The sequence below is a fragment of the Camelus ferus genome, chromosome 7, assembly GCF_009834535.1.
Source record: "Camelus ferus isolate YT-003-E chromosome 7, BCGSAC_Cfer_1.0, whole genome shotgun sequence".
NCBI classification, from domain to species: domain Eukaryota; kingdom Metazoa; phylum Chordata; class Mammalia; order Artiodactyla; family Camelidae; genus Camelus; species Camelus ferus.
In genome coordinates this window covers 61197557-61222584 of record NC_045702.1, presented here as the reverse complement: position 1 = coordinate 61222584, position 25028 = coordinate 61197557, and the positions used below count along the sequence as shown (strand labels likewise).

At 36.2% G+C, this 25028-nt stretch overlaps 2 long non-coding RNA genes across 5 annotated transcripts in view; one reads left to right on the top strand and one right to left on the bottom strand.

Moving 5' to 3' along the window:
• LOC106728889 overlaps positions 1-25028 on the bottom strand; it is a 488051-nt gene that overhangs the window by 126894 nt on the left and 336129 nt on the right. The gene's annotated exons all lie outside the window — the stretch shown is intronic.
• On the top strand, positions 718-25028 carry LOC116664978. 2 transcript variants are annotated; one of them, XR_004321548.1, is made up of 3 exons: positions 718-792; positions 16442-16446; positions 25018-25028. It is a non-coding gene; the product is annotated as an uncharacterized LOC116664978 (long non-coding RNA). The 2 variants fall into 2 exon arrangements; XR_004321547.1 differs by lacking the exons at positions 718-792; positions 16442-16446 and adding exons at positions 16174-16306; positions 19965-19968 and having other exon boundaries at positions 25018-25027.

Below are 25028 nucleotides of genomic sequence, written 5' to 3'. Positions count from 1 at the left end.
CACGTAGAGGTGCTGCACTTTGATTTTACACACAATCAGCTTCTCCTCCAGAGCACACCCATGACCCGTGTGCCGAGGTGTGACCTATTCAACTGCCAATGACCTCACAGAACCCGGAACAACACTCACTTGAGAACTTCAGACATGACTTCCGGTTGTGGCTTCTTGTACCAGACTTCTTCTCCTGGGATGGATTCTTCCATAGACGGGCTCTGCCCTCCTCACCACTGTCACTCTTCTCTACTGCCAGACCCTCAGCTTCCAAGCACTTCAGTCCATGTGGCCACTGGAGGGGGAGGGCCACTGGGTTCACACACCCAGTCTCGACACGGGCCCTTCAGGGATACTCCACAACAGGGGTTATCACCTTTCTTGGGATCGTGAAATGAGTGAGGTTCTAGATTTTGATTGTTTGTATCAGGTTAGAAATTTTCCCACATCTTCAGCTGGGTTTCAGTCCTGACCCTGGATTGTTTACTAACTCCTATAATTATTTTATCTTTTTTATTTTGATATGTATCATTGTATGATTCTGCCAGGGGTGTGACAGGTAGGGCAAACAGAGTTGATCATCACTTAATAGCAGATGGTTGCAGAAAACATTGAAAGGGCAGAAGCCACAGAAAAAAAATCCCCAAACCTCATGCCACCCCTTCAAAAATTATTAATTATACACGTTAGAAGCTTTCATTTGAATATGGATGATTCACTCCATCTGCACCTCTATACTCCCCTTTTTCCTTAAGGTTTTGTGTGGTCTGACACCAGCATCACTTTGGCCTGCAACAACGAGTTAGTCTTACTGCTTTTCTAACTTATATAAGACATATTACCTTCAGAATGGATCCCCTGGACAGTGGTTTCCAGACTTTTTAGCTTACAGCTCTGCATTTGGTTTGATGTAGAGACTCACAGCTTTCCAAAAAGTGTTGAATGCCACATAAATATTTAAAGACGATAAAAAGAAGTTTTGAGAATTTGAGGTTGAGCTGTTGTATAGTTAAAAAGCATGGTTGAAAATCACTGACAAAGTGCATTGAAAAGCACAAGAATAGAAGACAGACATGTCCCAATTAGGATGTCACTGTTTTGGTGTAGAATCTTCCAAAATGACTATCACTGTACCCGTCATTCTCTTAGGTTCGGAATAACAAAGCCTGCAGCCCTATGCTGACATCTTTGGTTCCACGTGAGCTAGTCATTCTTTTATTCATTATGTTACTCATCAATATCACGGCCCTGATCTGACTCATATTTCAGTAATGAAAGAAAAGCTTAGCTATGGTTCTCAAAAAAAAAAAAAAAAAAGCCTCTGCCTTCAGCTATTTTTTTTCTGTGTTCTTCATAAAATTTGGGAGTTTTCACTGTGAAGAGGAAGATCAGTGGTAGCATCCTCATTAGGGAGATGCGTCTGTTTACACTAGCTTTTTTCAGCAAATAGAGGAAGTATATTAAAAATGCAAAATATGATCTCTGTATCTGCCTCTCATAGAAGCTGCTAAGTGTTATCATCCATAATGCACAAGAGCTAGTAACTTTTTGCACATTTCCATTTTCTCATTACTTCCTTTCCCAAACTTAGAAAATTAAGTTGGCAAACAAAATTTATCCAAAGCTTCAAAGGTGGTTTCTTGGTCTTTGAGCCATTGATTTAATCATCATCAAATAGACTATAGAAGAGGGGAAAGACTTGGTGAACATGATTAATGTAAATAACCATATGTGTAAGTCCAAATCTCCCCTTTTTTCCTCAGATAATCTTTATCAAGCCTCATATAATTAACCATATTTCCCATTCCACTCAGCTTCATGAACTGGCTTCAGTTAATTAGTTTGAATTACTATTGTTTTCTTTTTAATTATAAAAGAATTACTGTTCTTTTTTGAACATTCAAAAAATACAAGAAACTAAAGAAAAATATTAACAACTGCTGAATATGTTAGATGCCCACCTTCTAGAGACAATAAAAAGCTTCTTCACAGCCTAGGGAACAATTAGAATACAAAGACAACCTAATATAAACAACAAGTTCCTACTGTACAACACAGGAAACTATATTCATTATCTTGTAGTAACCTGTAATGAAAAAAAATGCACATGTTCATGTATGACTGAACAATTATGCTGTACACCAGAAATTGACACAACATTGTAAACTGACTATACTTCAATTAAAAAAAAAGAAATGAGGCAAAAAAGAAAGGCAGCCTACAAAACGGGAGAAAATATTCACAAACCATATAGCTGATAAGGGGCTAACATCCAAAACATATAAGAAACTCCTTTAACTCAGTAGCAAAAAAAACCTGATTTTAAAATGGGCAAAGTGCTTAAATAGATATTTCTCCAAAGAAGACATACAAATGTCCAACAGGTATTTGAGAACGTGCCCAAAATCACTAGTCACGGGAAAAGGCAAATTAAAACCACAATGAAATAACACCCCATACCTATTACGATGTCTATTATATTAAAAAAGAAAAAGATGATAAGTGTTGGCAAGGATGGGAGAGAAAGTGGACCTGTATTCACTGGCGGTAGCAATGTAAATTGGTGCGGCCTCTATGAAAAACAGCATAAATCCTCAAAAAACTAAAAATAGAAATCCCATATGATCCAGCAACCCCACTTCTGGATATATATCCAGAATCTCAAAGAAATATTGGCACTCCACATTCACTGCAGCAATATTCACAATAGCTAAGATGTAGAAACAAACTGTCCATTGACAGATGAATGGGTAGACAAAACGTGATGCATTACAAAGGAATGTTATTTAGCCTTAAAGAAGGAAATCCTGCCATTTGCAACAACATGGATAAACCTGGAAGACATTATGGCAACTGAAATAACCAGTAACAGGACAAATACTGTATGATTCCACTTACATGAAACATCCTAACTAATCAAACGCACAGAAGCAGAGAGCAGAATGGTGGTTGCAAGGTGGGGGGGGGTGGATGAAATAGGAGAGTTGCTGTTCAGGCATAAAGTTCCAGCTATGCAAGATAATTGATTAAGTCCTAGAGATCTGCTGTACAACATTGTGCTTATAGTGCATACTAATACCATAAGGTACATGTAAAATTCTGTTGACAGGGTAAAGCTCACGTCAGATGTTCTTACCACAATTTAAAAAAAAAAGAGAGAGACAAGTAGATTTTGTTTTAATGTTCTCTTTCTCTCTCTGTTGAATTTTGTTTTGTTTTCAATACAAAACTTGAGCCCTTTAATACTGCATTACCACTGAACTACCTGGAAATGTAAAGCTGACTTTTTTTGTGAGCTGGCACATTGTTCTTCCTCTTGAATTTTAAAATTTGACTTTGCTGAGGGGAATTTCATTTTCTCTCATCTGAAATTACAAACAGATCTCTTCTGTGCCTGAGTTAAGCATGAAATTGAGGTAATTAAAGATGAGTAAAGTTAAAAGTTCCCTGAGCAAAATCAAAGTTAAAAAAAAAACCTAAAGACTGCCATGACTAAGGTAGCATTACTCATAAATCTGTGGGGGATGTACTTTTGTTTTTTAATTTTTTTCCCTGTTTTATTTTCCAGTGTAGAGTTAGGTCAAAATTTGAGACCAAGAGACTGACCAGAAAGGATTGCAAGCAGGTGGATTATTGCAGTGGTCTTTTCCTCATTCCTGTAAATGCTCGCTTGTTTGTCCAGCAAATGTTCACGATGAGCCCCCAGTGTGCTGTTCCACAGTGCAAACACACCAATGCATCACATATAAGTAGGCCCTTGCCAATTTATGAATTTCTAACCCACTGTCAGTGCCCTCAGCCAAAGACCACCCAGAGCCCCCTTAGTTGAACAAGCTGGGTTTATTACCCACTGCAGTGCAGGAGAGCACACAACATGGGGAACCGTGGGGTGTCTCAGTAAGAGGGAGTCAGAAAGCATCTGTTACAAGATTTGGGCTTGGACTGGGTGATTTGGAAGGGGGTCCAAGGAAGCAGAGCTTGCTCGAGATTGGATGTTGTTAGAACAAGAGGGCATTTCTACGTTTGGGTGTTCCGTGGTGGCACAATAACCATGTTTTTTGTCTGTGCTTAGACAGAATTATGAAGTGGCCTTGTTCTGTTTCATTGTATCATTGTCTCAGGGTGACCTCGTCTGGAGTTAGAGATTGTTTATGTCCAAGGGGAGAATAAAGTGACCTGGTTCTGAATGTCAGACCAGCTTTTAATAACATTGAGGTCTACCTGTAAAAATCACTTCCCAATACCAAGGGCTGCTTTCTTTGGCTTCCTTCTGTGTTGGCCTGGCTCTCTTCCCTACTGTGTATAGACTCCCAGAGTCACTCTGTTCCTTTACCTAGCTTTGCTTAAGGCAGCTCCCTTTCCACCCTTGCCTCTGTTGTGGCCACCTGCCCAGGGACTCTCTTCCTGCCTTGTGGTCTGTGCCTGACGAGGACCAGAATCAAGCCCCTCGCACACTGCCCGGATCAGATGAGGAGACAGGTATACAGCAGGCATATCTTACTGGAACTTCGAAGGTCCTGGGCATCCCACTCATCTTTCTCCCTCACTCACCACAGTTCATCAATCTCCATCATCATTCATTCTATGGACTTGCTACCATGCACTTCTACCCATTGCCATTGCCAATGCCTTAGGTGAACTTACTGTGCACTTTCAATAGCAAGGTTAGCCACCTGGTCTCCCTGCTAGGGTCATTCTTGACCCTTTCAATTCCTCCTGTACACTGCTTCTAGAATAATCTTCTACTAATGCAAATCTGAGGGTATACTGCACATCTTTAACTCTCCATGGCATTTAAGACAAAGACCAATCTCATTACAAAGTTCACCATGATGTGACCTTTACATACCTCCTCAACATGTAGCCTGTCACACTTTATTTTTAGTATTCCAACCACGAGACAGTTCTTTTTGCTACTTAAATACCCTCTATGCACGTATTTCCTCCCATGTCTTGGAACATGATCTTCCCTCTACTTGGAAGCCATCCTTCCTCCTTTTCTCTCCAACCTCCAGTTTCTATCTAACTCACCCTTAAAACCTCAGCCTAACTCTGCCTTAAATAAGAAGCCCCAGCCCAAGAAGCTCCCTTTATTATGATCACTCAATGTCTGTTTTGCCCAAAAGACTGTGTGTGCCATGAGAAGGAGCTTATCTGAGCTGTTCATAACTATATCCTCGTGCCTGATGATCATCAGCAGTGGATGATCATCAAAATACTGGTTAAATATATGAACATATTAATCCATTAATTAAACTTGGCATACAAACAAAAATGCTACGGTAGTACAATTACACTATACAGCATTGTTAATCCTAAGGCTCATTTGAAATTTAATAAATAGGATTATATAGACTACCCAGGGAAATTGATTAGTATGTCAAATATTGTTCTGTGGGAAGATGGGACATGAATTCTGGACCAAAAAAATCATAAATAACTTCCTATAACATATCTCAATTATAGTAGGTGGGCTGTCCATGATTTCTCATGTATTTTTGTACAAAATTTTATTTATGTTGTGTATTTAATTTTTATATTTTTGTCTGCTATCTCTTCAAATAGACCATAGGAACCTTGAAGACAGGGAATATATCTCTTATTTATTTGTATTTTCCACAAATTCAAGCATTCTCAGACATATATCAGGACTGGGGTAAATGTTGATCTTTTAGATTTGATTTCTGCCCTTAATGAACTGGGCTTGTTTGAAAACATACGGGTTTCCATGAAATAAATAAATGACATCTGCTTCCTCTTGGTCTTGTGAATTAGTGTTCATTCATTATTCATCTGGTCACTCAGTGTTTATAGGTCCTCTTCATATTGGCTCTATGTTAAGTATTTGTTGTACAATGTGCAGCTGCCTTCTTTTGAGAAGTTTGTAAGTAAATAGATAATAGTAATACGAGATACATGCTAACGGCATAAACACAGAAGAAGCATTAACTGACTAAGGGAGTGAGTACATGGGGTCTTAACGGGGGGGAAGAGAGTGTGCCTGGGGTTACCATTTTCAACAGCATAGAGGTATACAAGAGTAGGGGATTGGTTGGCATCCAGGATATAGAGAGGCGAATGGTAGAGAATAAATCAGGAAAAGCACGTTGGGTCTGGCCTGGGATTGTGAGCTGTATTAATGTTACGATTTCATCCTGTTGAGTGGTGTTTAGATGCCATAATGGGCAGCCCAGATCCCCCTTCAAAAATAAACGACTTAACTTCCCCAACTGCTAAGCGTGCTGCCAGCCGAAAGCCCTCAGTCCTTCACTGTCCGCCCCCTCTGGGGATTGGCTCAGCTGAAGAAGGCCATCTTGTCCAAGGTCATGCCTCCTACTCACGGTGGCCCATGTTCAATAACTAACTGACATGGGCGATAAGGCCTGGTTCCTTGACCCTAATGTAGGACAACTCAGGAGGATTATCCCAACCTCAAAACTCCTCAGATGAGGCCCCACAAACTCTGTTTCACTTCTTCCTCTGCTTAAATTCTGCAATTTTTTTCTTCCTTCCCATCAATGCTGATCTTAAAACCATTCCCTAAAAATATGCCTACACAGTAATGTAGTTTCCAAGTCCACTTAACTGAGGAAATCAACCTGCTCAGGTGGTGGTAGGGAGTCATCAAGGGGTCTTAAGCAAGCAAGTGACACAATCAAATATATACTTCTTCAACATGAGCTTTCCTGCATTTTCGAAAACTAATTAGCTTTTAAACAAAAATGTACATCAATTAATTTATTTCATCAGGGATTATTCCTGTAGGGCTGAAAAAGCTGGTTATGGCAGCTGCAAATTTTTGCAGCATGTAGTGCTGATATCTTTCAGTGATGGATCATTTTTCTTCATTATTGACATATTCATCTTTTTTTTAGGATTTTTAAAAAAATATCAGAATTCATTCAACTTTGTCTCCGAGCAAAGGAACTACAAATCTTAACATCTTTAATATTTAGAATTTGTAACCAGGAAATTATCCTAAGGAGTACAATATATTCCTGATTTTTAAAACATCATCCTAGGTATAAAAAGGGGAAAATAAGAAAATTTTCATAACATTTATATTAGTTTTCAAAATTCTTTTACTTTACTATAACCAAAATTGTTGAAATTCTATAAAATGGGATTGTTTTGTTCCACCATAGATGACTGAAAAATGCTTCCTGTTAAACCTGCCTTTCAAATGTTCAAATCCTAAAGATAGATTAGATAAACCAATGGAGAATCATACTGAAGAAAGGTTGAAGCTGACCTTTTATATTCTCAATTTTTAATTCCACCTCTGTTGAAAATTATCAGATTACCTTAATATTATTCATTCAATCTACAGTTATTGAGAATCTCTTATAAGGAAGGCACAGAGAGTGGTCATAAATAAAAGTCATCCAGACCTACTACTGTCAGACCCAACCCCTGACTTTCCCTTCTCATGTATTACCAGGAGCGTCTCAGGTGAGGTCCCATAAATCCAAACTCCAGGGGGTCAGCGCCATGTTGGGGATCCTTTTCTTTCCCCTTCTCCTTTAGCTCCCTAATGCTGAGAGGTGCCACTTGTACTCCCATGGGACTGTTCCACACCCTGCAGGCACAGCCGTCTCCTGCAGGCACCACTGGGGCTCCCTAAGGGCTCAAAGAGGGAAAATTCTCTCCTGTCAGTCTCTCCAGATTCTCCTCAGCCCCAAGTTGAAGCACTGGAGGCCTGCAGCTGTCAAAACGCTATGTTTAGCTCAAAAAGAGGAGAAACTCTTCCCCTGTTCTGTGTTACACTCTGTCATGGGGGTTCCCATTTTACTTTCTAGGACATTAGTCCTCATATCATTACAGGATATGACCCGGGGCACGGGCACCAGGCTGAACGCAGACTTGCTCTTCCCTTCAATGACTAAAGCTTTGTCAGCCTTTTCATGGCCAACTCTTTCTCTTGGGAGTGATTTTTCTTCCAGGAGTCCTCTTGGTTCCCTATACATGTTGGCTCCTGTGGGTCCATCCCATAGTACACTCAATATTTCTGAACCCTGTAGTGGTCACACTTTAGACCAGGGAATACTACAAACCAATAAATCATAAATTACACAATGTCTGCCTTAAGAGATTCTAGAATTTCTCTAACTGCTAACACACCTCAAGCATCAAATATTTGTAAATGGCAAAGAGAACAGAACCAATTGCTACTATTTCCAAGTAGCCCACCCTTTTCTCTCTCTCGGAGGATCATAAATTCTAGATTTTTATTAATATACTTTTTAAAAGAATAACTGATTCCATACTGCTCCAAATTTTGAGAATCATATTATCTCACAGGAACAAGATTTAAATATTTGTGTGGATGAGGGAGATTTATTTAAAAGGTTACTAAGAATTTTAATTTAATACTTTAGAGTCTTTCTTGACAAAAGATGATGGTAAGACATTAAAAGAGCTATCATATTAAAAGTGGAAAGAGGATCTGTGACACTTAAAGCCAGGCAAAAAAACCTTTAAAAATTATACTGTAGGAAAAAAAATGTAACTTCTCAACTCCTCAAAAAGAAATTAATCCCTATTCATCATTCAATATATCATCATTTAATAAGAAGGACAGTAGAATGCACTTATAAAATGCTGAATAAATTTGCATTTTAGAGTAATTTAATTTTCACTAACGTAATTTGGATGACTCAAGTGAAACATAAAGGAGTTAACTGAACAGATTATTTCAGGTATAAATTTTACAGGCAAAATATATGTCAGGTACAACTCAGATTTTCATTCCTAAGAGAAATTTTGAGCACTTTGCAATGATAATCATGTTGCAAGAATCCTGAAGTTCCAACATATTTGAATGATTTAATTTCAATAAGACTTTCTTCCCTTCCTTTGTAATCATGAGTTTAACTTCTGCCTCCAGCACTTTCATTATTCATAAAACTATGAATAATGTTCACTCAGAATTGTTTCTTCATACACTGATGGTTTATTGCAGTGAATTATACAAGATATTAGGATTGGTTAAATTAAAAAATATCAAAATTATATTTGAGTAGATGGCAACACCAATATTAGCTATCCAGATTTCCAATTCTAGATAATTAGGACTTCTTGATTTTTAAAGACATATAAGGAAGAAGCCTACAATCCCCCGTTATCACCACTTCCAGCAACGAACAACTCATATTGCAGGAAGTTTGATACAAATGACCTACACCATGTTATTTCTTAAAAAAAAAAAAGTCTAATGTTATCACCTTGTCTTTTCTTGAAGCACTAGGGGTTAAAAGCCTAGGAGGACAGTAGTCAAAAAGATGGTAATGTCTAATAGAAGCAAGATCTTCACAGAAAAGCAGGAGAGCACTAAGACATTTGATTTGATTTGAATTTAGAAGTGGTCTTACAAGAATGTCTAAAGAAGAATAATCCTTTTTTTAAAACTTGGAACTACACAGCCCTATTTGGAGCAACTAGACTAATATTGCTACCAGCCAACTAGTTTCTTGCAAATGAAGTTTACCAAATCTGTGCTGTTCAGATTTCCAGACAAGTCTACCTTACACCCCACCAGTTGAACATATGGTCAGAAGACAGCTCATTTTTATTTTTAGCAGATACAGAAACAGTTACAAATTCTAGACCAAAGTGACAAAATATTTAAATTATACATCCAAGGTATGTATCTTCCAGAGACCACTTAGCTTAAATTGTGTATGACTATTCAGGCATTTATGGGGGGGGTGTATAAAACATACGCATACATTTGCAACATGTATGTCTTTTAACCTCCAGATTTTGACAATACTTTTAGTAATGTGAGCTGTATTTTTTTGCTATTGGTCTACCTGATTTTAAGCCATATGTAAAAATTAAGTGTGATAACATTTATAGGTCTCCACGCTATTTTAATTCAGCAACAATACTTGAACTTATGGATATTTAGAGGCAAACATGGTTCCCTCTTTTCCCTTTAATTGAAATGTCTCAACCGCTCTATTAAAGCCAACGATTTAAAGTTAACTCATTTTATTGTAGTAATAGTCCCAAAGAAAAAAAAAAATCCACCCCCATGTTTTTCTACCTTATAATGCCCCCTACAAAATAATTAAATTAAATTAAATAATAAAGTCTATTCAACATTTGTTAGCATAATTGAAATATATTACAAAAATTATTTTTTAAATATTTGTATTTCATCAGCTAAATAGTCTATAAAATGATACAAATTTTAAGTTAGCTGAACATTTGCTAACATAGTTGTAAAGTATTATAAGTATTACTTTAAAATACTTCTACTTTATCTGCTAATTTTTAAGTGTTAATGAATCTTTCTATGAACTACCCAAAGTTTTCAGATGCAATAAAAACTGCTTATAATCAATGTCTTTGACTTACAAAATGTGGAAAATGCAAAAATTGGCTTAATGAGCTGTAACAATGTTTATTATTACAAAATGTTAATCCAGCAATAATATTCCAATGTATTTCTAACTTCTAAAGCTATTTTCTGTATACTGCAATGATACCATTTGATGAAATACCTTTTTCATAACAAGTCTTGGCTATTTTTCAAATATAGGACATATACCATTTCTATCCAGTCATGTTGAACAGGTAGCATTGTAAGAAATTTAGAACAGTTTATATTTTAAAATACAGCATTAGCAACATTTGGTTGACAATAAATGATAAAAAGAAAATCTTTTGAAAATTTGTCCACTTTCCTATCAAGAAATAGCCTTATTTGAGATGCTTGTATTTTTTTCAATTGAAAATACTACCTATGGATCAATGGAACAGAATAGAGAGCCCAGAAATAAACCCACAAACTTTTGGTCAATTACTCTTTGACAAAGGAGGCAAGAATATACAATGGAGTAAAGACAGTCTCTTCAGCAAATGATGCTGGGAAAATTAGAAGTTAGAATACTCCCTCACATTATACACAAAAATAAACTCAAAATGGCTTAAGGACTTAAACATAAGACAAGACACTATAAGCCTCTTCCTTAGAAGGAAACATAGGTAAAACATTATCTGACATAAATCTTAGCAATGTTGTCCTAGGGCAGTGTACTCAGGCAATAGAAATAAAAGCAAAAATAAACAAATGGGACCTAATTAAACTCATAAGCTTTTGCACAGCAAAGGAAACCATATGCAAAACAAAAAGACAACCTACAGAATGGGAGAAAATATTTGCAAAAGATGAGAATAACAAGGGCTTAATTTCCAGAATATATAAACAGCTCATACAACTTAATAAGAAAAAAACAAAACAACCCAATCCAAAAATGGGCAGAAGACCTAAACAAGCAATTCTCTAGTGAAGACATACAAATGGCCAATAGGCACATGAAAAAATGCTCCACATTGCTAACTATCAGAGAAATGCAAATCAAAACTACAATGAGGTGTCACTTCACACCAGTCAGAATGGCCATCATTCAAAAGACCACAAACAATGAATGCTGGAGAGGGTGTGGAGAAAAGGGAACCCTCCTACACTACTGGTGGGAATGTAGTTTGGTGCAGCCATTATGAAAAACAGTATGGAGATTCCTCAAAAGACTAAAAATAGACTTAGACCATATGATCCAGCAATCCCACTCCTGGTCATATATCCAGAGTGAACTCTAATTCAAAAAGATACAAGCACCACCAAGTTCATAGCAGCATTATTTACAACAACCAAGACATGGAAACAACCTAAATGTCCATCAACAGATGACTGGATAAAGAAGTTGTGGTATATTTATTCAATGGAATACTATTCAGCTATAAAAAAGAATAAAATAATGTCATTTGCAGCAACATGGATGGACCTGGAGATTGTCATTCTAAGTGAAGTAAGTCAGAAAGAGAAAGAAAAATACCATGATCACTCATATGTGGAATCTAAAAAAAAAAAGACATATGAACTTATTTACAAAACAGAAACAGATTCACAGACATAGAAAACAAACTTATGGTTACTGGAGGGGAAAGGGGTGGGAAAGGATAAATTGGGAGCTTGAGATTTGCAGATACTAACTAATGTATATAAAATAGATAAACAACAAGCTTCTACTGTATAGCATAGGGAATGATATTCAATATCTTGTAGTACCCTATAATGAAAAAAGAATAGAGAATGAATGTATGTATATGTATGATTGAACTATGATGCTACACACCAGAAGTTGACACAACATTGTAAACTGACTATACTTCAATAAAAAAAGAATAATTCTTCCTTCATATTTCATGCATTTCACTTATTAATTATTTAATAAATAATCTATTAATTTATTAAATACTAATATTTATAACATGTTATAATGTTTAATATTTATTGATGTATTATTATATTCATTTAATTTAGCTCTTTGCAGCATTTTAATGACCATGGGTTTTGTGGTCTCCTCTGTTGATGTATAACTTACATAGTTTTAAATTTTATAAGGATACTCTGTAAGAAGCACATGTTCAGTTTTGTTCATTGTGACCAACTCTTTTTTTGTAGTGCTCACATTTTCACATAATTCTCACAAGTCATTTTTTAAAGTAGAGCAACAATTTTAACATGATTTATGTTGATTTCCAGAAATCCAGGAAGTTTAAGCAGATTTAAATACTCACTTCATGACACTTCACAATGAACCTTATGCTGTGTGGCCCACTGCATTTAAATCTGATGACAATCCTCAAGACAAGAATTTGTTCTGTTGTTTGAATGTTTTATGTTTTGTGTATCAACTTAATTTTTGGTTTTGAAAATAATAAACCATTATTTTAATTACTATCTCTGGTTATTAGCCTTTGATTCAGTAAGGAACTTTCATCCATTAGTCAGTAATTTCTAGTTTGACAGGCCAAGCAATTTAATTGTGCATCTCTAAAAGAACTATTATGAAGTTGAAAATACTGTTTGAGGAAAAATGCACTAATATGTATTAGTAAATTTACTAATAATTACTAGTAGACTATTGTTAATAAACTATTACAGATCTAGTGCGAAAGATACAATTCATACACTACTTCTTCTTTCAACAAAAACGTATCTCTGACCACTGCACAGGATATTCTTCGGGGTATAACAAACCCTTAATACAGTCTCTCAAATGATGACTTATTTGTCCGGTCCACTTTACCACCAGGGGTTTTGGGGTATGTTATTTAACTCCTCTGTGCCTCAGTTTGCTTACCTATAAAGTAGAGATAATAATAGTACCAACTCATGAGCTATTACAAAAATGTATATATATTTTTTCTATTGCCACTGTAACAAATCATTGCAAATTTAGCTTCTTAAAACAACACCCCCTACTATATCTCTCAGTTCTCTAGGTCAGAATTCCAGGTAGAACATGGCTCAACTGGGTCCCATACTAAAAGCTTCACAGGGCAAAATCAGCAGAACTATGTTCCTTTCTGGGGGTTTTAGGGATGACTTCTGAGCTCACTCAGGTTTTGGCCAAAGTCAGTTCCCTGCAGGTAAAGGACTAAGGTCCTCATTTCCTTGCTGACTGGCAGCCTGGGGTCAGTCTTTGTTTTCACAGGGTGTCACCATTTTCCATGTGACTCTTCTTGAGCAATGGCGAGTCTCTCTCTTAGTTTGAATCTCTTTCACTTCTGCTACATCTCTCTGAACTCATGTGATAAAACTGGGCCCATAAAGATACTCCAAGATAATCTCCCTAATTTCAGGTTCATAATCTTATTAACATTTGCAAAATCCCTTTTGCCATATATGTAACATAGTCACATGTTCTGGGAATTAGGATGTGGAAATCTTTGAAGGGGTATTATTCTGCCTATACCACAAGATTAAATAAATTAATTTATGGAAAGAGCTTAAGACAATGTTTAAGGCAAAACTGATCCTTTATTTTAATACTGTAATAATTGTGAAATTTCATATATACAGTGCACCATGACATCATCTGCAGCCTGTACAGATTTTGTACAGATCCATCATTAGTGTTTATTAGTATGAGGGGCTGTGGCTGTATTATTAACCCACAACATTTAAAAAAAAAATCACTCTGCCACAGTCATTTTTGTGCGGTAAAATTAATGTGATATTTAAAAATATATTTAAAAGGTAAATAAGTTAGAATATATTTTTCAATTGTGAATTATAATTTTAGAAGAGAAATGTAATATCTGTAACAAGAAAAATAATTCAACCTGAGCACTCCACGGACTTTGGGCTATTGCTATCACTTTGATATTAGAAAGTTCACAGCAACCAGGGAAGCTTATCAATGCATTAAAGAAAACTGTTGCTTTAGGGTGCCAGTCTGATCAAACTCTCAAACACAGACATATTTTAAGTCTACAGAAGTTCTTGGTTATAGGAAAGTCATATTTATGTTCTTGAATAGGATTCCATTAATATTTCTAAATGATTTTAAAATTGCAAGAAAAAATTTAAAATATCTCACAAGGAACGAGAAGATTCCTTGATAATACATGGAGTCCAGTTGGAAAAAATATTTGGGCCCGAACAAGATTTTTGTAAAAATTATGACATAATTTAAATTTGGTAAAAAAATATTACATTTGTTTACGTGAATCCTTTTCTCTGGCTTAAGCTGTTTGAAGTAAGAAAATGTGCTTCTTTTTACATTTTGGAATCCTTCATTCTACATAGAAACTTGACGTATAGAGCTGGTTAAGTGAAATTTAACATGTTGCTTAATAAACATAGCAAAGTAAAAGGAAAATTAGCTAGGCTGCAATAGCCATAAATATGCTAGGATTTTCATTTTGGCTTTCACATGAGAGAGGATTAGTTCTTCAGTTTCACAGAGTAAAATATAAAAAATGAAATAAACAAGGAAAATTTCTAAGGTTCTATTTCCCTTCCAGTCTCATCAAAAGATTAAAATCTGTATATCTAGAGTGTTATATATTTTCCTGATGCTTTTCAAGCATTTAATTTTCTGTTTATTGCTAAGTCTGTCATTACCTTGATGTGGCAGATGAAGAGACCAGAAAGCTATTAACATGCCAAAAGCTTGTGGCAGAGCAAGTAGACAAAGCAAAACAAAAAATACATATACTCACAAAAAGCCCTCATAATCAATACGATCCTCACAGACTTTTAGACTGTCATCTCTCAAATCCTTTAAGTAACAGGATGACTGATAAATAAATTCATACCTTGTTAAATACAATGGCAAATTGATTTGTTCTGAGAACAACCTCTAGGGCTGAGAGGAACTAAGACTCCCCTGGTTCTGACTCTGAAATCTATTCTAAATGGAAAAGTTCAGATAGAAAAACAAAACTTCAGTAAAGGGGGTTTGAGGGAGAACTAAAAAGGAAACAAGAGAAACAAACAAGCAAAAAACAAAACTGTTCAGAACATGCTCTGAAGCCATTTATAATTCCTGAGTATAACTCAGTATTTAAATTACTTGTCTCTTAATTACCTGCTCTGCGATTTATCTCCTGGTCACATGTTTTAGGCAGAACACAGGCTAGACCCAAACAAAATAGTGATCAATGGGAATTAGTTCCATGATGTACTGCTGATTGCATATAAGACAAGGAGGATTTAGGGTTTATCACATTGTTGAAAAGAGTTTGTTTCTTCCACAGATGTGGCTGTTAGTTAGGAGCGTAACATATGGCTGGAGGGTAATTAAGGAGCTGGTACCTAACAGAATATGAATAAATAAACTAGAGGATGCAACCCCATTACATCCCTCTGCCCCTAACTGGTTTTTGTAACAGAATTTTGGCCCATGAATATTGGTTCTATTTAATGGTGTGGGGAATTCGGAGGAAAAAGCAAGTTTAGGGGAGAGAGGAGAAGAAACCCAGAGCATGGTTTTCACATACTAAGTTTAAGACGTCTATTAGACTTTCTTGTGTTGGGATCAAACATACAGATAATCAAATGGAACTCAGAAAGAGGTTAGGGCTGGAGACACGAATTTGGGAGTTAAGCATAGAAATGATATTTAAAGGCATTGGAAAAGAATGAGATTAACTTGGGAATAAGTAAGGGAAATATAAGACAGCTGAGGACTGAGACCTGTGGTTCTCTAGCATTAGATGTCAGAAAGAGGAGGGAAAAACAAAAAAGGAGACTGATAAGAAGCAGTAAATAACTAAGAAGGAAAAAGCGATGCCATCCAACGCCAGTACTGAAGTGTTCCAAGAAGAAGGAGGTGACCAATAATGCCATATGACAGTGAGAGGCCAAGTTCAATAAAGACTGAGAATTGACCACAATGTTTGGTAATGTGGAAATCGTTGGTGACTTGAAAAAAGCAGTTTTAGTGGAATGATGGGGACTGGAGTGAGGTAAGAGTGCTAGGTAAGGAAATGGACATCATTGCTCTTTAAAGATGTTTTGCCAGAAAGAGAAAAAGAGAATTGTGGTAGTAGCTGAAGAGGATCTACTCTCAAGGGGCAGAATTGTAACTTTTTTTTTTTTTTTCCTGATTGGAGATTTTACAGCATTTGTGCATGCTGCATTGAGAAGGAAATGTTGATAATGCAGCAGAGAGGAATGGTCATTGTAAGATCAGAGCTTAGAGCAGGTAAAAATGGTACTCCCGGAGGGTTATTTACTCCCTAAATAAAGCCAGAGAGTTCATTGTCCATTACAGGAGAGCAGTTTTTGATAATGACCAGGACAAGAAGACATAAAGGTCTTGATCACTGGGGTGAGTGACTAAGGCCAGATGGAGGACAAGATTATCAAGAATACACATCTGAAGGAACTGGGTGGAGGGTAAGCTGATGGATGAATCATCGTGGCACAATCCACTCTCCACAGGCAACAATTATTAGAAGTTCCTAAAGAGTGTCTTATATATATCCATGGATGAAAACAGAGTGCCTTTTGGCTTTGATCATAGCTACTCTGAACTCTTCCCATGCTGGCTACAGACGCTCCCCAAACTTAGAGTGACAGGACAGTTCTGCAGTCTGCTTCAAGGCAAGAAAGGGAAAGACTTACCCTCTGCTGCAATATGCTGTTTAAGTGTTGGGCTGGAAGGCATTGCTCTCGCTTTAAAATCTCAGCACGTTTCTTTGTGTTTTCTTCAATTTCTTTCAACAACCTTACAGTTCTCAGTGTACAGGTCTTTTATCTCCTTAGTTAACTTTATTCCCAGGTATTTTATTCTTTTTGTTGTGATTGTGAATGGGATTGTGGATTCTCTTTATGCTTGTTCCTTGTTAGTGTATAGAAATGCAACAGATTTTCACATATTGATTTTGTACCCTGCAACTTTACTGTATTTGTTTATTATTTCTAATACCTTTTGTGTGTTATCTTCAGGGTTTTCTGTGTATAAAACGTTATTTGCAAATAGTGACAGTTTTATTTTCCTTTCCAATTTGGATGCCTTCAATTTCTGTTTCTTGCCTAATGTCTCTGGTTAAAACCTTTAATTGTATGTTGAATAAAAATGGCAGGTAGGCATCCTTGTCTTGCTTCTGATCTTAGAGGGACAGCTTTCAGTTTTTCACCATTGAGTGTGACGTTAGCTATTGTTTTGTCATTTATGGTCTTAATTATGTTGAGGTACCTTCCATCTATAACTATTTTATCAAGAGTTTTTATCATAAATGGGTGTTGAATATTGTCAAATGCTTTTTTTCTGTATCTATTAAGATGGCTTTTATCTTTTATTTTGTTAATGTGGTATAGTATATGTGGATTATTTAAAAATTAAAAAGTAAATAAATGAACAGACCAAACCAAACAAAAACAAACATATAGATTCAGAAACAGTGATTTCCAGAGGTGAAGGAAAGTGGGGAGAGGGCAAAATAGGTAAGAGGATCAACTGTATGGTGATGGATGGAAATTAAATTTTGGGTGGTGAGCAGGCTATAGTGTGTACTGAAGTTCAAATACAGTGTTGTATACATGAAATGTCTGCAGTGTTATAAACCAATGCTACCTCGATCTAAAAAAAATAGAAGGAAAAATAAAATGAGGAAAAATATCGCAGTACGTTTTCTCCCTGAGAGCTATTACACCCAGGGAGGGGCCTGGAGCAGTTGCTTTGATTATGTTCTCCCTCGAACTTTCAGATCTTGTCACAGAATCCTGCTCATTGTGCCAGACTCATTTATATCTTATTTTAAGTTTTCTCTTTGGGTCCCAGTTATTGAAATTATTTATGTTTTTCCTACCAAAATAGTACCCAGCCCTATGTAAACTAGTCATTGCAAATATACAATGGGTGATACCTGCAAGCTATATCTAAGTATCACTTGCAGTCCTGCTTGGAAAACCAAGGTGCCCATCATATGAGATAATACAGATAAGTAGAAAACATGCAGGTCTCAGAGTACAACAGCAGAGCCCAAAGGTCAATAATGGGACACGCTCTCATGCAGTTTCACAGAGCACACTGCCTGGTGTTAAGATTTCTACTTGTATAGCCTTGATTTTAAAAGTATTCTCTTGCAGAAAAAAAAAAAATTCTCCTGTTTGACCAAGGGACCAGTTTTGATAAGAAGTACATGGAATGGTGAGAAAAATGGGGACACACCATGGCCAAATAATGTTTTCTTTCAAATAATGAGTGACAGATGCTACAACTCAACCACTTTTCCAAGCAGGAGGCTGAATCCATCCTCCTAAACCCGTGGGGGCAGCCAGTACGGGAAGGAAAGGAGAAGTGGAAGGCAGTTGGTTCAGGTCTCCGACGGATTTCTTGTCTCAGTCAGGATTGGATTACAGGCACAGAGGCTGATAATACATGACCTTGATTCATTGTTAGTATTGCTGATAAATCTCATAAGGCAACTGATCTGAAGCTAGAAACAACACAAGTTATGAATATTGAAATATGCAATGGATATTGGGATGATTTTCAATATAATCCTCCATAATGAAATTAGATATCATTTAAAATTAAAGTCACAGCTAAAAAAAGGTCAGAATTAATCTTTTTCCCCCCTTTTTGAGGCAATAATCTTAAGACTTTATAGCTTATGGAGGTACCAGAATCTAGGTACACATTTCAATGAATCTCAATTTATGAGACATTTTGCCTAAAGGGAAAAAATGTACCTGTTGGAAGTGTATCTTTTTTCTTTTCCTTTCAACAAGAAAAGTTCAGCTATGGTGAGAAAGAGAAGATTCAGAAGTCTACACTGCTTCTATAATTCACATCATGACATTTCACTGTCAGCTATTATTTCTAAACTATTAACTTTTATGAAAGCTTTCTGGACAATGATGTTGATGGGGATAGTACTGGCTTCAAAAATACCAGTGGATAAAGGACACAATCCTCATGGCAGTACTTAAATTCTAAATTTTCCTCTCTTTCTTACTTTTCTTTTCTTTTTCTTTTTTAGGAAAAAACTGGGGCAATAGTTTGGAATCATCACAAAATCTCTCACTTAGAAACATTATTTTTTCATTATGCTGCCCTGAGAGCACAGTAAAAGGCTTTCAAATTTCAGGTTAAGATGGTCCCTGCAGGTGGCAGAGTGATGTACACTGTGCCTGGCACACAGTAGGTGTTCAAGAACCAGCTGCTGAAAAGATTATAATAGCTGGAGCAGATGCTTGATCCCAATTGAGACTTGATAGGGATGTGAGTATGAGGCAGGAAAAGCCAAAGGCAAAATCAACACAAAATATGCCTCTTATTGCATTAATTTTTTAGCTCCACATTTCCTTTCACAGTTTCTGCTCATAATGTTGTAAACAGTTCCATTCCTAAGCCAAGCCAGTTATTAATTTCTTGAGAAAATTCAATTTCATTTTATAAAAAAAGTAGCAAAAATTTCTCTAAATCTTGTTAGTAGAGTTATTTAAGTTTCACCTAAGTAACAATAAAAACTCACGGATTTTTAAGGGTATTAACTAGGGATACTTTTAAGTATACTTGGGGATTTTAATGATACTTGGGGATTTTATGAACCATAAAAAGGAGTTGTTACACTCGAATATTTTTAATTCATTTTTCAAATATTAGTCCATTAAGATTTCATTTCTCTGATCTGATTTATTTTCCTGAGGCAGAAAAAAGAGATGTATTTGTTTATGTAAAGGATCAATAGAAAAGTGATTCTCAGGAGGAAAATCATTAAATTCTTCTCCCTGGAGGTAGGCAGAGCTTTACTCAATAAGGCATGAAGTAGTTTTACTTTTTATTAATAACTCCAGACAAATTATTCTTATTTTCAAATGTCCCTGTTTCTCCAGGTTGAACTTAAAATGCTCATATTCCTGTTGGCCACTGTCTCTCAAAGCACACAAAAAAAGCCTGAGTCTCTGTGCACAATTCACAGGAAAGCCTTAGGGTATGCACTCAGGAGGGCTAATGGTGAAACACACCCAGATTTCCTGTAGGTCTCAAGTCCAGGTGGCAGAGCAGTGACCAAAAGACCATCCCTAATAGTTTCAGTGCCGCACAGAGGCAATTTCAAGGCATTGCCAAACAGCACTCAGAAAATAGCCAGAAGTAACCAATCCTCCTCGTAAAAATAAGGCCTGCTGGAGGTCGAGTGGTCTCTGTCTAACCAGGGCATCATTTTTGTTCATCAATCATTATGGGTAACTCAAAATTTTGAGGAAGTATCATCTAGAACTCATTTAGCAACTTTAAATTTTCAAAAGTATTTTAATTGATATCATCCCAATGTGATCCTCAGCATGTATCTATACGAGATGTTTTGTAAATAGTATGCAGAAGAGTAGAGTGGCTGTTCTAAAATCACATGGAAATTGAGTGTCTGGGTGCCGCTCAGATCTCATGACTCTGAAAACCAGGCTCTGTGCATAGTTTAGTGCCCTTTTGCAAGGAAAGAATTTAGAATTCTCATCTTGGCCCTCATGACAGAGACATTTGGAAAACACAGACTCACTAATTATCTACATCCTAAAGCAAAATTTGAGTTAATTGTCACCATTTATTTTCATGGAGGAATTTAGTCAAGTAATTATGAAAATTATTTCAAAGAACAAAATCTGTTGGCAATGACGGGCTCTAATGAGCAAATATTAAGCTCCTACATTAGTTCTCCAAAATTAGTGCCCTTTCTCTTTCTCCCTTAAATGTAACAATGTCTGTGAGAAGAATTAGATATTATTAGTCTTTGACATCAAAAGCCATAGGGAACTAATCACATAAAGTTGAATGAATATCTTAAATTTGTTGTGTGGCAAGACTCGGCCAGGCTTGTTCATGAAAAGCTCCTAAGTAGATAAAAGCGGAAAACACCTGGACTCTACAGACACAGAGAAGAAGTGTGTAATTGTGGCTAAAGATGGCCAGCTGTTCACAGAACCCATTTCCTCTTCCTTCTGTGCTATTCACTAGAGCTGTGGGTAGCCACCTGACTTACTTCTAGCCAATAGAATGTAGAAACAGAAGTGCTGGGCATCAATTTCAGGCCTGGCTCATAGAAACTTTTCCAAGCCCTTTCCCCATTTGCCAACTTGATGAAATAAACACAATGGCCTTAGAAGCCATGTGCTGAAGATGACAAAATTGCAAAATGGAACAAGCTCACAGCCTTGAATCACCACACAGACGAGAATCGTCTACCAATCAGGAACATCAATTTTGAAACTTAATGTAAGAATTAAACTTCTATCCTGTTTGAGTTATTACACATATCTAAACCTCAGGAAAATTAAATCAAACACCTTTCTCTGTTAAGAGTTATAATCATATCTTAACTACATACTACTGTTTAGAAACTATTAAACATCAGCCAAATAATTTTAAATTCTAGACCTTAAATCCTAATTCCACCCAGAACACTGGTGTTTGTTTTTAGGAAAAAAATAATATATTTTCTTACTGAATTATAATTCAGTGTGAGAATGTGTCACCTCAGGCAACCATATGAGATACTATTAAAAATGCAATTTATTCTACTACATTAAAAAATAACTAAAAATGCTCCAAATCACAGAAGTGATGAAAGCAATGAACTGAAACATATTTCAAATCCATTAAATTTCAAAGTATGTTCATTCTACTTCTAAACACAAACTAGCACTCAAGAAAGTCAAAGCTGTTTACTGAAATCTAAATTTCATTATAGGAAGAAACGTTTTGAAAACTGTGGATAATTGTTGAAGCTGGGTGAGGAGTGAATGATGATTCATTATATATTCTCTCAATTTTTACTTTTGTTTTAAAATTTACATAATAAAAATGTTTGTTGTGATAATCATGAGAATGCTCTTATTTGAATAAAAAGATATTTATACTTGAACCTGTTTATTCAACTACTGGTAGGAAATCAGAGTGGATCTTTCTCTGGAAGTCAGTTTCCCAAAAGTAATAAGATAAGTAAAGAGGATAAAAAAATGCGGAACAGAAATAGTTGCCAATCAAAGGGGCAGACCATTTCTAGGAAGTGCAGAAGACTGGGTATCACACCAACACCGGGTTCAGGTGTAGCACAAGAACCTGAAAAATCTGAAGCTAACACAGTAAGTGTGCACTTTCATCAAGGTGAAGTACCCCAAAGGTACAAACTGATCTCCTGTGCCAACCTGAATTTAAATGGCCATTTGTATTTCAACCACCTATACAACCATGTATAACCAGAATCCTAACTTTTGTGATAATCAGTGCCTTTTTTCTTAATAGTGTTACCATATATAGATGTGCCCCTAAATGATATATTGCTTAGTTTTGTCTACTTCTGAACTTTATGTAAATGGCATAATATTATATGTATACTTTGTTGAATTGTTTCTGTCATTTAAAAAGGCATTTGAGCGGTTCATCCATGTTGATGCGTTTAACAAGAGGTAGTTGTCCAATTAATCACAAAGCCCGTTTAAAATGAGTAAGCATACAAGCACATACGTCATAAGCATTTCAACTTAAAATATACAAATACAGGCTCATCTGCCAATCTTTTCATGTGGAGTTAAGGCTTTTTCATTAAGCATGGATCAGATGATCAAAGTTCCATATCATCTTTCTTGACCAAACCAGTATTGTATCATCTTCCCGTCTCAGTTTCACTTTCTTTAATGTGAAGCAGAAACCTTAAAGACACTTGTAAAGCCACCTACATGAGAAAACTTCCCCTATACACACCCCATGTTTTACAGTATTTTTATCCACACCTGATATGGCAAGAACTATGTGAACAATTCACTTTATTCAACATTTCCAAAATATGCAACTTAGGTTTCCTAAAAACCAGAAGTCTTCAAATGTATTTCATTGGTTTGTTTATATCTAATTAAATATCATAATTCCAATGTCACACACATTTGGCACTCACAGATTTGGTAAACAATCACAACTTCCATTTAGTAAGTGCACAACTTAGTTGGAAGTAGCGGAAGTATGTGGGGCTAGCCAGAGAATAGTCTTGTACTCACGAGCACCGCATACATAGTGGACATCAACTGGTATGATTTACAGAAGGAATGGAGAGTGGCAATGACGTTGGCCAAGTGGTTAATTCAAAGTTGGTTAAGGAAGCTTCTATTCTATTTCCAAACCCAAAGCATTAACTGAATTATTCTTGGGTTACCTGTATTCTCCAAAAATTAATTCATTCACTTTTCTAAAATGTTATTTAATTTTCATAATGGTAATCCAATGCCCCTTCCCCAACACATCTGCTAGTAATACCTATTGTTACTAAAATATTGTGGAAGACTTCTGTTCTAGGGGGTCATCACATATCATATATTTTTACAGAATGAACATAAACAGCATTAGTCAAAGTATGTGTGTGTGTTCATCTGTGAGTGAGGGAGTATGGTATATTGGTGGGGCCAAATTCAAGAGATACTTCAATCATCGTACATTTTTAAAAAATCTCTGAATTCTTTCAAGAAAAATCAGTGTTTCCTGGTAGCTGATTGGGTTTTCATGTTCCTCTGCTTCTGAGGGATTAGGGATGAACTCACAAACTAATTGTAGCCAGTTTGGGATTATTTTATCACTAACTACAATTTTACATCAAGCACCATCACTTTAGGGAAAGAAACTATATTTTTCTCAAAAAGTCAGGATGGATAACAGCTTAGACAAAGTAAATCCTAGTCAAATTCTTTGACTTGCAATTGAGAGTGAAAAATTTTGATGTAAATTTTTGAGGTATAAATATTAATTTTTCTCTGAAAGTAGAAATAGACAGTAGGAAAAAGGAATGGTAGAGAGAGGTAAGCACTACCTCAATGTTCAGCGCATCTCCCTTTTCTGTTTCCAAGTGTTCCCAAAATATGCATAAAGTTCGGTCAGAGCTTTCTAAGAATTCCAAGAAGAGAGACATGAGTAGCAATCCCTCTAAATGTATTCCTCCCAAACAGGTCAGACTGACAAACTGTGGTAAAAATAACCCCTCTCCCCATAATACAGTCCATACACACACACACAAAAGCTCTACATATCATGCATATATCATCTGAAATCATGCATTTTTAAAAGAGATAACTAAACGTGATGGAAGCTCTGGAGAGTTCCACTGTGTCGGTTGGCTACCTTAGTAATTCCACCTCCGACCCCAGCGGAGAACATTTTAGTGAGCCGACATGGCGGACTGAAAGGCTTCTCTTTGACGGTGGATAGCGCTTCTTCCCCTAAAGACTAAAGAATGACCTGACGTTTGGTAGACGTCCTCACAGTGAGGGGGCGCTCATCTGCCTCTACCGCAGGTGGAAGCAGGAGGTTAATGAGACTGACTGTCAGGTTCTGTCAAAATTGTTACCAGTCTTGAAAAAACACCCACAGGAGACTGAACCAAGTACATTTACTTAATCTCATAAGTCATAATAAACTATACAAGACATTTCTAAAGAAATGATTGATGTTAACCTTTTCTTATTCCCTTAGTATATTTTGAGTATTTTGAAGTTGTCTAAAAATTCTAGCAAGGTATTTAAGCTTCTAGCCAGAACTCTGTTTCTCTATTCCATAAAAAGGGACACAGCACTGTGACAAACAGACATTTCTTCCTTTTAATCTTCATTCAAACTCATTTAAAAAAGAAAAGAAAAAGTACAAAATTGTTTTAAATGCTTAGAAGAGGAAAAGAGATCCATTCACAGGAAATAAGCAGTACAATAGTCTTTCAAGGAGGGAGGGTACAGCTCAGCGGTAGAGCAC